The following is a 16,469-nucleotide window of genomic DNA, read 5'->3' on the forward strand; positions in this document are numbered from 1 at the left end:
TGTCTAAAAGCTGAATTTCTCGATGTCAAACTCGCTCCAATTGCTTCTTGACAGTCATTTTAGAATGGGAAAATTCACAAACACAGAGGTTGGTCGCCACGGACAAGTAACTTTTGGCTTATTGACCTGAAAATTAAGTCAGTGTTTGTTGAAAATTCAAAGACTTGACCCGTTGACACCAAATATTGCTCATGACTTCATTGCATGCGGTCTTGCCACTCACTGTCCCTCAACAAGTTAACATTGAGGAGTACGTTTTAGTGAAAGTCCAATTTTATGTGGTGATTTTTAACCACTGGACTTTATTTTTACATTATTATAAAAGTTCATACAAAGCACAAAAACCGCGGTGTGTTTCTTTTTTTACCGTATCGACATATTGTGAGACACCGTAACTTCACAGTCAATGCAATGAACTTTGGTGAACGTACGTTCCACCAGCTGAACAGCTTTTTCATATGCAAAATCAGCGTACGGTAATTTACGGGTACCGGTGTATTGTTTGAACTGGATTTTATTGACAGCGATTATATGATTCTTTTCGTCAACTCTTCATGCAATTTTATGAAAAATCTTATGGAAATGTTCACAATGACATAATATGATTATTTTTGTTGTTTAAATCCGTGTTCCCTCACCAGAAAATCGCTCTCGTGAATTAGATTTCTGGGTAATTATTTTTTTCACTTGTCCCGTCGGGCAAGTGGCATCGGAGGTTTACTTGCCCGAACGCGACTTTCACTTGCCCCGGGCAATCGGACAACCCTTAGTGTCTTTCCCTGGCTGTGACAAATATGTATATTGAGGTCAAAGGTCACCAAGGTCACGTGACATTTGTCAAAGTGTCTGAGATATCTGCGTGAACGGATGGACTCACATGGATGGACTCACGGACTGACATGACCCAATCTATGAGCCCCTGGACTTTATCTGTGGGGACTAAAAACTGTGTCACTGCATCCTTTTTGCAATATGAATACTATGAGAAACTAAATTTTTATTTTCTTGGCCTTATACATGGGAGTCTATGGACTGCCTTATACATGGGAGTCTATGGACTGCCTTATACATGGAGTCTATGGACTTCCTTATACATGGGAGTCTATGGACTGCCTTATACATGGGAGTCTATAGACCGCCTTATACATGGGAGTCTATGGACTGCCTTATACATGGGAGTCTATGGACTGCCTTATACATGGGAGTCTATGGACTTCCTTATACATGGGAGTCTATGGACTGCCTTATACATGGGAGTCTATGGACGCCTTATACATGGGAGTCTATGGACGGCCTTATACATGGGAGTCTATGGACTGCCTTATACATGGGAGTCTATGGACTTCCTTATACATGGGAGTCTATGGACTGCCTTATACATGGGAGTCTATAGACCGCCTTATACATGGGAGTCTATGGACTGCCTTATACATGGGAGTCTATGGACTGCCTTATACATGGGAGTCTATGGACTTCCTTATACATGGGAGTCTATGGACCGCCTTATACATGGGAGTCTATGGACGGCCTTATACATGGGAGTCTATGGACTGACTGCCTTATACATGGGAGTCTATGGAGGTGAAAACTAAAAAGTCCTCTAACACCGCCAAATTTGATCGCATTGTGAAACAAATCGACGTGCATCTGTATGAGGTAGGGTACTATCCTTGTACCAAGTTTGAACGAAATCGCTCCAGGCGTCTCTGAGATATCTGCGTGAACGGACGGACGCACGGACGGACGGACGGACGCACGCACGGACGCACGCACGGACATGACCCAAACCTATAAGTCCCCCAGACGGTGTCCGTGGGGACTAAAAATACCAGGAAATTTTGCGCTTCTATTTCATTACCTAGATGGAAATCAGATTCCTTGAAAAACTCTGAATTATCAACCTTTTCTGGAAAGGAAAACCCCTGATGGAGAATGGAATAGCCCACATGTACAGCTTTATCAAACCTATTATTTTTCTCCCCTGAGCAAAAAATATGAGTAGTTTCAAGCATTTGACATTTTCACATTATCAATCGCTTTTATTGAGAGAAATAATAATTTACATCCAGTTTGTCACACTGGAACAGGGTTTTGATATTATACTCAGAATTTTATAAATCCACAAGTTGAGGATAATTTTTTTTTTCTTGGAAAAAAATGTATCATATGTTCATTGGAAATACTTGTGACCATTGAAAATTTCCAGAAAATTTTGCCCCTTATCGGGTAATTTATACTATCCTTGGGGGAATAGTTTTGCGCAAACTTTGATATCCTGAAAAAAAATACCAAGAATATGGAGATTTAATCATTTCTGAGCCTCTCATCTTCCTGGAAAATTCATCATTTCTACGGGGCATTGCACGGATGTAAAGACTTTGAAATGTATAGGGACTGCAGAGAACTGAGTGCTTCTGAGGCAATGAGAACAATATCTTGTAAAGTGCAACGACACGAAAAAAATATCATACTCTCTAAAAATTTAAACTTTATGAAGCACACACAATCCTGCATAAAACCTTATCAAAAGCAATTTCTTTTTTAATATCCAATATGGAAACATACTTGTCAGCTCATTTTAACAAAATATCAGTTCCCTCTCCCCTTCTCTTTGGAGGTACCGCGGCACACAGAAAACGCCAAATTACCACAACGACTATTTTGTATTTACTCTTTGCTGGCATGTATTTACTAGCACACAAGCTGTTGGGTACTTTGTGTAATCTGCAGGCTGGGAAAGTGGTACACCTAGATTACAAGCTGATGTAGTTCCCATTAAAATGGCACAGCATTTTGATAAATGTCGGTGTAAAATTTCCAATGCAAATATTTTCAAAAAAATTTGATTAATGGTTACAGTAGTACATGAAAAGATATATTTACATAAAACAAGGCTTTGACATCATAAAATCCTTTCTATTACAAACAGAACTTTACAACTCTGTATTATTATCCAAATACAAATTGATCACTAACACGTTTTGGTTTCAAAGTTTTGCAAGTTACATATTTGCATATTGTATTTTGTTATATTTGTACTTGTTACAATATCTTAGTACACTTTCACTTTGAAGCAATTTTTTATGTTTTTTTCCCTTCCACTTTGAAGTGTGCTCCCATTAGCACAGATGTAGTCAAGAGAGCTGCTGCATTTTAAATGCGAGACCACATGACACATATGTAATGCAAGGGAGTCTCTCTACTCGGTGGCTGTTCCTATCTCTCAGGTGACATTGTATATGTACATGTATGCATCTCTCCTGCCCTGAATTTCAAGGCCTGGAAAGGTCAAGGGTCAACTGCTGACCCCAGCAGCTCTCCAGTACAATCGTAGAATTAAAATCTGACTGTATTTGCCAATCAATATTAAACTTTGTGAACGACTCAAGTCATAATGTCTTTTAGATAAAGCAAAAAAATATTAACAATCACAATTTCTGAGGATATTCTGTGATTAAATCCAAATTATCATGATTAAATTGGACCAGCTAGCATCAGTGTTGGGGCCCTTGTGTAGTCAAGTTCATTTTCTGTCAATTTGAACTTGCAAGAAATAAGGCATGGGGGCCACAAGCTTTCAGATATTAGGCCGAGCAACTTTAATAGACACTGACAGAACATTATATAATGGCAAGTTTGCGAAGGTAATTCGTATATGATTGCAATGTCAGGTCCGGTATGCGTTTATATAATAAATGGATTAAGATTCATGCGGTGTACATTACATATTACATTAATATCTCCGCGGTCGAATAACCCTCAATAATGCACTGCTTTGATTTCGGGGGTGTTTACATTTCTCAATGGTCAAGGAGCTTGTGTATGCCAAGTACATTCCATGATCCACTTCCTTCCGTCTCCAAAATCACCCCGCAATCCATCTTTTTTTAATTAAACTTTAGTACTAAGTATAATGTGCTTACGGATGCATGGCATATTGGGACAGACTCGTTGGCGTCCCTGAACATGTACAAGAATTTACATTTAAAGCAATATGTTATTTACCTAGGATTTCTACCTCTTGAAATTTACAGACTGCAAATTTATTTTAATTTGCATGCAAGAAGAACCAGGAATCATGATGGCCAGTCCTGCAGATCAGCATGTCATGTATCAGACTCTAATTTGCATAAACATACGGATTGCAAATTACATCTATCTCTCACCAAAAGGTTTTGTTTTTGTAGGTAATTTAGTGGAATCCAACACAAACAGAGATGGCTGTCAAATTTACCCTTTGACCTCTCCCTCAGGAAAAGCACACCAGACTGAAAATTGCTGGTCATCTTGAAAGATGAAACAACAACGCTGCACATCGCTACACAGGCTTGAGAGTTTGCGAGTACAGAGAAGGAGAGAGCACGAGGTCTGTTCCCAGGGGGGATTGCACAATCAAACTGATCAGGAAACGGGATCAATTGAGCATGATAACTCATCCAAACATGTTCTTGCGCTTTTTCCATAGATTTTTGTCAGCAGTTAGTCCAGGGGGACTACCATTATGAAGTTGCTCCATTTACGACGGAGCTACCCTTCAGAACCCTTTAATGAGAAATCTTGCCCTGGTCTGAGAATTCCATTTGCTGGTGATAAATCAGTCCACCATTGGCCTACACTTTCCCTTCTTCAAACATATGACCTCATCATAACCTTCAGCCCTTTGGCAACCATACTTTCATTTGACCCCGCTTAGTTCATCAGATCCTGACTTCCCCACTCTGTATTGTACCGTAAATGTATAACCCTTTGACTGTTGTAATTTTTCCCATCCAAAATTATGGTGACACATTTTACAAATTTTTACCAATTTTTCGGTAATTCTTGTGAAAATTTTGGACCAGCTAGACAGTACTTATTGTAAACTCCAGATTTTGGTCAAAATTTTGGGAAAAATCAAAACAAAATGTTTGGACCTGACAAAAATTGTCTGGGTTATATTTTAAAAAGTAACAAAAATTGACTTTGGCGCTTAAAGGATTAACTCTATTGATTTATAGTGGTGGGTCCGACAGACCGAAGCCAGGTTCATATTTCACCATCAGGTTAAGTTGGTTAAAACCAGTGAAACACAACATGTCCCCATATGGTAGATAGAAAGAAATTGCATATCTGAAAGCCCTTGAATACACAGATACTGAAAACATAATTTTTACAGACTAAAGCTGCAATAACACGCTGAAGTGGGTGAAAATACTCTCACGTTTGACTCAATACCGTTTTTACTGACTTGGCAGTACTTGGTGGTACTGTCCGACAGAAAAAGGATTAACTTTATTGAATCAGTAAGGACAGGAATATGAAACTTGAAATGGGACGGTCGTTCTTGAGTAAAATGATGCATTTTCAAATTTACTCTAAAAATCGACAGTGAATGTTAGGACCAAAGCAGCATGCAGCTATCAACATAAGATGTACTTGTTGTTGGAAACTTACCAGTCCAAAGTAAAGACATGTCATGGGCACATTCACAGAGTTATAGATTGTAAGTAAATGCCATTGCTATTTTTATTTTTCACTTCAATCTGAGTGACAGACAGCTTGACACACAGTCATAGAAATGAACATGAAAGATTGTGAAAACACTGCGTATTTAAGACGTCACAGGTATCTCATAAATGCAATTAGAATCCACTTGGGGTGCTAAAAACTAAAAATACTCAAATTAGCATAGTAAGTTTCTTGTCAAAATCTACTTCATGGCATCTGGAGACTGCTGTGGATGAACCTCTCCACTGGGAAATTACCATATAATTTTCAAAATTCAAAAATTAATAACATTTTAACCTTCACAGTTTAATCTCCCTGGTTTCTTATCTCACTGCAATGCGCCTGGAAGCTGCTATCGCTAACTATGGACCCAGAAATTAGATTCAGCTTTCATGATAGATGGTAAACCCTGGATGAGATATAGACTTGTGGTTTTTAATCGCAGCAGGGCTGATCTTGGACGTCATTTGTTTCTGTCCACTGTGCAGATCTAATCATAATATCATACGCAGTATCTCAGGAAAAACGTGAGTCTACTTGTTTTGCTTTCTCTCCTTTCTCGGAAGGTACGCATCGGAGAGATGCTCATGATAAGATATTCATTAATGAAGCCATTGAAAAGGGTGCATAGCTTTTTCCTTAATGTACGGAGCCAACACACAAATGACCCGTAATTTGCTATTACGGAAAACGAACCATTGAAGAGGGCCTACAATCAGCCGTAATGATCTGCAGAACAAATGGTTCTGTTAAAAATAATGTCAGTAAACCATTGCAGTAATCCAATGATCCTTCGTTTTTTTTTTCCAGGAAGGAGCACTTCACGGAATCAAAGCACAGGCTTGTGGATTTTTGTGATGAAAGTAAGGCATTTTCATTTCACAGAAATGGATGTTCGTCAGGCTTACAATAGACAAGAATCCAAAGAGCAAGGTTGAAAAGATCTAATTCATCGCTTCTGCTCATCAACAAATTCACCATCCATTGATTCAGGACACAAAATGACTGGATTCTACTTTTTTCGAGAGAAAAAAAAATGTCATGATCGTTTTTCATCTGACGTGCACTGATGCCCTTTCTTCTGAATTTGACATAGATCTACAAATGAATGACGCAGTTACAGCTTCCAAGAAGGGGATCGTAGGAAGTTCCAATGGCTAAACCAGGGTCATTAGCAAGGCAGGATAACCTGGACTCCACTAATGGATCTTATGGATTCCCTCTCTTCCATCAAGCGACTGGGAAAAAAACCCTCTTGTAGGTTTGCTTTAACTAAATTGAAATTTCCCATTCTACAGATGATATTGCTGAGTCCTATATTCCATGTAATGTGAAATTAAATCTTTATTGATCAGATTGTGCTGAATGCAAATCCCAATCTTTCTCTGTCATTGCCACCATCCATCTTTTCTGGATCACTTTGGCAAGACCAGATATAACATTCCATTTTCCTCGATACGTGATCCCCTGTGTATCTCACAGGAATTTCACTTCAGGCACACAAAAAACCCTCTTATGATAGCAGATGAACAAGGGTTTAACATTGGATTTCTCTTGCAAGCGGATGTGCATCAGTAATGTCGTGACATTTTACACAAGTAAACCCAACAAAGGGAAGAAGTAAGCGCTTTGATGAAGCAACATCTCTGCAATAACCTTGTACACTGTTCCTGGTTTCAAAAAAAAATTGCAAAATTACACGTCGGATAAGTTACCATCCTGGCATAACCATTAACCTTTCCAAGCACGGGTTTCAAATTTGTGTTTGTCCCAGCAAAGTTCAGGAGAGCGTAATCTCTTTCTGCCCTTGAAGCTCTGCCGCGATGATCTCGTACACTGCAACCATGCTGTTGCTGCTGATCAACACACAGCACAAGGAGGACCGTAATGAGGCTGGGAGGTTTAAACAGCGGCAATGGACGTGATTACGACCACGATACACAGAAAGGTATTACAGTAATCTCTCTTTTCCTAAACCACGCCACCCACTCTGCATTAGAGTAAAACCCACATAATTTATACTTCACCAAATTTATACTCCATTTATACTCAATGCTGATCATAAATAACTAAAATTATCTTGAAGGTTCCTTGTTTTTATGTGTAATAGCGATGACAAACATACTTTTATATATCTATTCATCACATCAGATATGACAAATGAGTGAATCTCAAACTAAAGGGCCAAAAATCTCAAATTCCTCAAGCTCTCCCACCTTAACAATTATACCTGTACCAAAACCATACAGTTCAGTAGCTCGCTCTTCCATTGCTCCATTTCAACACAATTGAAGGGCCCTGTCGGGGTTTCAAGTCTTTTTACTGACCAAAAGTGCAAAAATTCCAATTATATTTTGAAGTGGTTTCTAAAAGCTACACTGTGCAAAAAGTTCAAATTTGAATCACTAAATAATCATTTCTGGGGCCTTGGAAGGACACCGTACTTTAAGAAATCAGTGCTTATATTTCCTCTTTTTTTCACATAAGAAAAATGTGGGAAATAAAACACACACAAGCAAGAAATAATCCAAAACACAATAAAATATCTTGCATAGACAACTACATGTACTCTGAACAAGTACAAGTACGACAGAAATATGGCTTTTTCAACAATCGGAAATGTAATGCAGATTGCATGACCAAATGTAATCATAATTCCGTGTACACGAGAGGCTGACAGATTCAAATCAAATCAGTACCACCATTCAATTACGTCTGAGACAAAAAAAGATCTGTGATCATATTTTATTAAATTTCTCCCGGACCTCTCTTTTTGTGGAATGATTGCGCAAATCCACTTTCCCATCCAGTAATTAAGTTAATTTAGCTTGAAAGACCGCAAGTGCCGTACCCGCTGTCGTTGTCATGCACGGCTGGTTCATATTCCATAAAAGCAAACATAATTCACGCAAAGGGAAAAGCAAGCCAACACTTAAACTTTGGTATTTTGTGTGACAGCTTGTACTTGCCCTTTGACCTCACCATGCCCGCCCTACGACCTCTATTCACTGAACGTGAATTAACGCACTTGAGAAGAATTTGATTGCGTTTATTTCATCTATAAATCTCAACTCTGAGCGAACGCAATCTCCTAATTGCTGGATTACAAGTCAATAATGTGTGCTTTGCCATACAAGCTGAAGCCTGTGTGCAGAGTATATAATATAATCATTTTTTATTAAACATTAATTACCTTCTCAGTATAAAAATTAATTAAGTACCCGCACAGATTTTGTTTAACAGGTTCAGACGAGTGCCACTGATTGAAGCTGGCAGAGAGGCGTTTTTTTCTTTAACATCAGCTGTTTTTAAATATTCATCGCCCGTTTCATTCTTGACTTCAGGGAAGAAGATAAAAAAAAATTCCACCGGCTTGCTAAGGATGCATTTGATACGGCAGCACTGAAATGTGATTCCCTCGCCGCCGTGTATCGAAATGAATCATGTCATCACCAGATGTACATTTCATAATCCATGATGTTTTGATGGCAAGCCAAGCGTGGAATATTTTGATTATATTTCATGGATGGTTATTACGGGATCAATATAACAAAACAGTAACATCGGCCCGGCCAATCTCTGGAATGCCACCTCGGTGTTCATATAGAATATCACGCACTGCAGTGTTAACTTGCATCTCCCCAATCTTATAGAGTAAGCCCAAGCTATTAAATGAGCCGGCGGCATTTCATCACTGAAATCAAATATCATCATCGTCATCATCATCATTTTATTGTTATATTTTAAAACTCACAGTAACAAAATACAATTTCAACTATCCTCTCTTCCTTTACATACAATACATATAAAACCATGCCAGCACACTTATAGAACATGATCACAAGCCCTCGGGACGTGATTGGTTTGAAGAAACCACAAACTTTCAAGATCTCGTTTATTGACAGATATTTTTCCAGTATATGTAACAAGCACACTGATTGGCTAGAAATTACAAAATCCATGAACTTTATATCCATTTCATGTAACAAGTAACCTGATTGGTTGAACACTTCCCATCAGAAAGACTACAAGTAATGTAAAGTCAGAACTTTTTGTGCATGGAACTGCATGCTGGCAAATTCAAATTGCAATATTTCAAGACTGTTTTATTTAATATTTTGGTGCAATGTATGATAAAACAGAAACTGTTAGCACAGATTAGAACCATACTGTATAACTGGCATAAAGGCCTGGATGAACATAATTTGCTGGGGACTTAATAGTGCTGCTCTGAAGACAAACGTCCAATACTTGGACATTTGTAAAGTAAGTTATGGACATGAAATAAAGTATGAACTGCCTTTCATGGTTTAATGCAAAGAAATCCAAAATGGATGCTCATTTACATGCATGTTCAATCCTTTGCTGTGATTGGATAGGATGGATGCTCATTTACATGCATGCTCTATCCTCTGTTGTGATTGGATAAGATACAGCTAGAAGAACTGTTGTCTTCTGAGAGCTAATGTAGTCCTCTGTAAGTTCATATATGAGCAAAGGGCTAAAGCAGCTGTGAGAATTGAAGCAGAATTTGACACAGAGAACAGCTGAGACTGGTAAATGTGTTGTATATTGGCTGTATTGCAGAATAGATGCTCCCATGATCTCATCATCAGGGACTTTCAGCCAAAAGTCTGCTAAAACTCACTTTCGGAAGCCAAATCTTCACATTTTATATCCCAAGTTCACCATGCAATGGTAGTAGCTACCACAGTGAAGAAGTCAAATTTCTTTTTTTTTTTAATAACAATGACAAATCTTACGTTTATTTTTCCTCTCGTTGCGACTGTAAACATCATCTGAGAAAACAAATTGGCTATCTCTGTTAGAGAGAGATCAGTCACTGGGACATTTCACTCTGGCTTGAGGGGGGAGCAGTTATGAGCAGCTGAGGGAGAGTATACGTTGATGGTTTAACCTTTGCAAAATCACGCTTTCGCTCTAACTCCATCCGTCTTTTTTTTTTCCAAGGCATGACACCGGCACCAATCCTCTGGGAAATGCCGGATGAAAGAATTTCAGCCCGTACCTATATCTGGGTGTCGGCTATCAGATATGTGTCAAGAAGCAGAACTAAAATACGTGAATGAGCCCTCTGAGTTGTCGGCGGTTGAAAAGAAAAACAGATAATGCCAAAGAGGGAAGAAAGAAATAATGGCACGAAGGGAAAACATCTCTACTGAGTAAACATACCGGTGAAATAGCTGAATGTAAACCATCAACAAACTCTCATTCTAAACTTAAGTTGATGTACGTGATTGTGGGTACACACTCTGGATTTTAAACCTGCACCGATCCACCTTTCTAAAAAAATCCACTGACGTAGATTAAAGTTGTACTGTCGTGTAAATTTTCTTTCACATTCCTTTCTGTTAAGTGCATGAGGTCTAGAGTGCATTGAAAAAAGAAAGATAGTTGTCGTAGCTAGGGGTCGTAAAGGTTAAAACTCTTTCTTTCTCAAATGAACGCATCAAATAGATTCTGCTACTGCACAATAGCCGCAGACTCCAACTTCACTGACTGATCGCGAATACTAAATACATGCTCTGTCAAAAACGCAACCAACAATTTTTAATATCTACCTCGAGTAACGCATACACTGAATTTCTGGATTCATGCAAAACAGATAAACAACCCAGCATTTATTGTTGAACGGCTACCATCCTTTAATATCAGATCCCAGGGTCGCAAACATAGAGCGCCTCAAACCTATATAACTTCTGAATTTCGAAATTTGACAAGCCAGCCAAGAATTCACTGACAGTGTGAAAACTGTTTGACGATAAGATATTGCCCTATTATCTACTGCTGTCTTTCGAAGTTTCAGCATTATGGACAGGTCGCGATACGAGCACAGTCAAGCAGATTACCGAAAATACCCAGTTTTGATAACAAGCCACTAAAATTCCCTTCAAACGATAAACGAAATAAAAATCTCTCAAATGGACACATGGAGTGGCATTTTTCACATGCACATTATCCGAGTTCATCCCGAGTGTCTGGAAATGTTAGGCAGCTTAGCTCCTTCAGAATTCACATATGGTCCTCTCCCGGCAGATAATATCTCAATGCTGCCAACGGTGATAACCGTGTAAGTGGATTTCCAGACTCAAGGATTTTGATACTGCAAAGAACTCTGGGAAAAAACGTCAACCTGAGCTCAAAGAAATACTGCAGAAAGAGAAATATGGTGTCAGGGATAAAAAGCAAGCATTAAAAAAGGGGAAAAGCATCAGTGTTTCAATTTACAGCTACTTGTCCCAGTAACAGAAAGCACTAAACTAAAATCTAACTTACCGACAATTTTCCCTCCACAGTCTATGAAACTCAATGTCCTCAACATTATGGCTTTTGTTTAACTCTATTAGAGTAACTAAGAATATGCAAAAATTCTTAAAATATGAATCAGGGAATAAAATTCTGAGCAAAGTATTACGCATCTCAAGCAATACAATATTAAATTATGAAATTCTAAGAAGTTTTTTCCCTTTGTGATAACACTGAGAACATGGTACATATACAGTTCCCCAATATAACACGTTCGCCAAGCGTATTATGTGACCGGCATAATGGCTGTAAGAGCTGTAACAACATGGCCTTTTGGTTTTGACTCGTTGCGTGAACAGAATCAAATAGAAAGCGTGTTGGCTGGCTTTGTTCGCCTTTGCCTATTAACGACTTCAAATGACCTGGGAGTTAACAAGCTACGGTGTATTTGATTTCAACCAGGCTTTTCAATGCACAATACCAACACTTTACTGACTGTGTAAGATAAGCTAGAGGGGGATCGCGGCCTCTGTGACGTGATGGGTTAAAAAGGCAGAAAGGCAGAATGTTTGTACTGTGGCTTGGTTTTTCTCTTGAGGGGGTCATCGGAGAGGTGGAGGAAAATCCTGTGCAAGATCCCTCAGTTCTCAGATCTGGTATGTGTGTGGGACGATAGCGGAAAAAACAAATTAAAGGGTGAAAACTGACTGTTTGTCAGCAGTCCCCGGTCCATCCCCGTTGTGAAAGTGGAGTAGTTCACACCATCAACTGAGAAACCAGGGTTAAAGGGCTAGCTATGTCAACTGCCATGATTGTAGTAGGAATTGTATGACAACTACCGGGTGAGTGGTCTACCACACGTATCAACTTGCGTCACTTTGTTGTCTAACACTTGAAATGAACAAAAGGCTGAACAGGTAAACAGTTTGCTGAGAGATGTGACTTAAAGAGGCCCCGTGACTATTTGCACAGCTATTTGGCTGACTAACATTATGAGATTGGTTACGTTGCTCTGGGCATGGCTGAATAGCTCCCACTTTCTATGATGCTGACCAAAAGTTTTGAAGTTTGCGAAGCTCAAACGTAGAAACCACCCACCAGTTAGCTTTCCACAGTTTACAAAGTATCTGTACTGTTGCAAAAATTATCGCAAGTTTGCACAACGCACTGAGGAGTGAACACGTAAAGTAGTCCATTCTGACTTAAAAGGAAAACCAACTTCAATGTCACCAGTGGATTAGCTGATAACTTAATTTGTCTTGTGATAAGTTTGTTGTCTAAATTTCGGGAAAACAGCAAAAGTAAGTGTTCATCGGTTAATATTCACGACGTACAGTCAACTCCGCAAAAGCGATACAGTCGCTATCATGCTGGCATTTCATGTACAGGATTTTAAAATCAGTTGACAAAAAATAGCGAATTACGTCATTATATCGGGAATCCAAACTGATCTGCAATGGACTCGGAGGACTGTTTTTTATTGCAGCGCATACGCCACGACATCCGGTGTTTATCAAATATATAAGTGTATAAATTTTACAGCAAAACTTATCAGGTGTTCGTCCCAAATGTTCAGCTATTTTTAAAAGGCCAACTGTACTGAGAAATGGAATGGTTTCGGGTCAGGGCAGGAATGCCTGGAGGTAAACACTTGATGGTTTATCCTCGGAACCATATTCAGACCCTGAGTTATGTAAAACGCTTGATGAGAGAAGACTAGCGACAAAAACTCCCCGTTCTGCAACACTGTACCACAATTTTATCAAATTGTTGCACGTGGGCAAAATTTCATGTCATTTGTACCGGCTATTAGAACTTCGCAAGGGCTTCATTGATACGATCACATACATTACAAGAAATCTAGTTCTTCTGTATTGCCAGTCTCATCCCATTGAAAAGGTTCGGTACAATCCCGATGTGGCATTTCCATTGAAATTCCATAAAATGAATTCTCTCTGTCAAGGTGTGTGTCTACTTCAAATTAAAATAAAGTTTAATTCGGTCTTCTATATCTTCCATGCACGAAAAGAGTTTAGGCAAAATATTGGAAAATCATTTCAGTGCATTCATTAAATAAAATTTTTAAGGCCTGCAGGATTTATCAATATCATTATGAGGTAATTTGAGAATATATGTTGCCATGGCAACATGACATGATTAAGATAGCATTGCATGTAGCTACATACTTTTTATCAGAGCAATATTTCTTATCAAAGATGACATGAAAACCCCTTATATTATAATTTTTCAAAAAGCAGAGAAGCTAAAGTTTAGTATAGTAGCAAAAATTTGCAGGAAGTTGGAAGGGGTTATATATTTGGGGTAGAAAACCTCAATTTTGGTATTGATTATAAAAACCAATTTAAGTCGAAAACTTGATACAACTTCAGGAAATTTAATATCTCATTTGAAACAGGAATATACGTAGAAAAGTACCAATTTTTGTTTTGCATTATCTCTTTTCATTCTTAAATGACAGGGGTTAAAAGACTGATATTAAAAAGTGATTAAAATCATGACAAGCAAAATTGAAATGACTCTTATTCAAAATGTAAGACCTTTATTGCAACTTGTTGTTTTGTTATATGGTATTTAAAGAACACAATGTGGAAATCTCACAAAATTTGACCCAGCAAGAGGTGAGTCAAATTTTTTGGAAATGTTGAAAACAGGAGGAAAATTGATGCCAGGAAATCGGGTGATTTGCAATAATTTACTCTTCTTTCTCACCACACTTAGGACTGCTTGTAATGCCAAGAGGTGAACCTGACCACATTTTAATCTTGGGATCAGATGATTGAATAAATCTTTGCGGAAAAAAAAGTGATTTTGAGCAAATACGCTGTTTATGTGCAACACCACCATGGCAAAATTAGGGATTACAGAGAGTTTGAATAAATGCACATCATCACATACATTGAGCACTGACAGCGGTTTTGTTTTTCATGGAAACGATGGTCTGCTGATATTTTCAAAAGCTGATAGCCTATGTATTAATTTCAAGAAACACTACCGTTACTAGTAGGAGAGTTTTGATTTCAGCTCAGTATCTACTGTACTCCACGCACTGAATACAACGCACAACAGAAAGCTGCTTTGTATTTTGCTAGCTGTAATTCTGTAACCTTGATGTTGGGGGAGATCTTTCTTTCATATTTGCCAATGGGGAGAGCTAGGGGAGGACTTGAAGTAGCTAAGTGGGCTGACAGGAACTTCTAAAAACACTGCTACCAACTGTATGCATTTGAGCACTCACTGAGTTTCGGAACTGGAAGGAACTCCCATCTTCAGGGAGCAGCTAACCTTTTTCACCCCTGCATTTCCTGTTAGCTTACCCGACCAAGCCCGCTCACAACCCTGGGGTCAGCATATTCCATTTTTGCTCATAGGGAGGTTAGCAGGGTCAACCGATGTTAATACAGTTCCGCGATTGGGCTTCAAGAAAGTCACGGAGGCAGTCTTCAAAGATTCACAAAAGCAACTTGAGAGCATAACTTTCGGAGAGCCATTTACTAGAAACGGCAACTCAAGTTGACATCACGTCTAATTTTTGCCGAGAAAATCGTGAAAGTTCAAGACAGGGTTAAAACCTAGGCTTACACTTTTGTAAATTACATGTAACCAAAGCCCGGAACCGAAGCCTGCAGGGACTTTCTAAAAATATGTGACCTCTTGACTGACATAAACATTTAGAGCTTTGTTGTACAATAGTCAGAGAATATCATTTGGACATTCTAGTGTGGGTATCCAGTGCCATTGGCACAGCTGTCCGACATGAATCAAAATATTTGTCATATTTTTCTGTCAGCCATTTTAAATCAGTAACCAACAGTAGAATCGTGAAGACCAGAAGTCCTGAGAGGCTATAGCTCGCCGCAGACTGAACTTCAACACAGGTTCTGATCTTGGAGGATCTGAGATTTGGTACATAAGTCCAAGTTTTCCATGATTTCTTTACTCTAATCATAACATGTCAGACAAACAGTGACCCATATTAAAATGACCTACATGCTTGTCAGATGCAGTAAAATCAATATTGTATCAGCAATCATATTTTCATTGTCTGAAAATATGAAATTTTGCTTTGTCAGTTCATTTTATCAATGTGATATATTTGCACAAAATATGCCTCATCTTTGTTTTCAGGCTGTAAAATTCAAATTCAAATTGTGCTGGAGTGGAACCAGGCGAATGCTCTGCATGGGTCCCAAGGACGTCCGCATCTACTGCAAAATTAGTTCCAACTTCACAATATGTCAACTGCCATTTATGCTGGTACCTCAAATGTACAAAAAATTACAATGCATTATTAGCATGGTATGTTTCTAAATCAATCTTTTCTGTATTTATGAATGCCGGGCTTTGTCCAAGTCAGGAACCACAGGAGTCACTCACACAGCTTTGTATAAATGGCAGTTGACACACAACTCATCAAGACCTCAACTACAGCTGCTTGCTTTGTCCGACTGTTTTCAACAAAATAATTTAACGCGGGGAAACCTGCCACGTTTTAAAGGTCGGAATTGCAGTTGGCAGGGTTAACGGTATAATGAACGAAGATGTCAATCTATTCTGAAACAAGCGCTAATGATTTTATGGTGGTCTGCAACAATGGTCCCACCGAAGGAATTTAGCATGCGAAACTTCATGACTGCTTTAGCATTCATTGGAGAAACTCACGCATACCAGATGATCGAATACAAAAGTGCAAAGGG

General features: G+C 38.7%; 1 protein-coding gene and 1 long non-coding RNA gene across 7 annotated transcripts in view; one reads left to right on the forward strand and one right to left on the reverse strand.

Moving 5' to 3' along the window:
* The window catches only part of LOC139117281 (poly(rC)-binding protein 3-like), a 101,239-nt gene that overhangs the window by 66,929 nt on the left and 17,841 nt on the right, over positions 1-16,469 (reverse strand). The gene's annotated exons all lie outside the window — the stretch shown is intronic.
* Positions 5,937-6,666, forward strand: LOC139117283 (uncharacterized). The gene is made up of 3 exons (XR_011548491.1): positions 5,937-6,014; positions 6,298-6,350; positions 6,584-6,666. It is a non-coding gene; the product is annotated as an uncharacterized lncRNA (long non-coding RNA).

The sequence above is a fragment of the Ptychodera flava genome, chromosome 18 (genome assembly GCF_041260155.1).
Source record: "Ptychodera flava strain L36383 chromosome 18, AS_Pfla_20210202, whole genome shotgun sequence".
NCBI lineage: Eukaryota > Metazoa > Hemichordata > Enteropneusta > Ptychoderidae > Ptychodera > Ptychodera flava.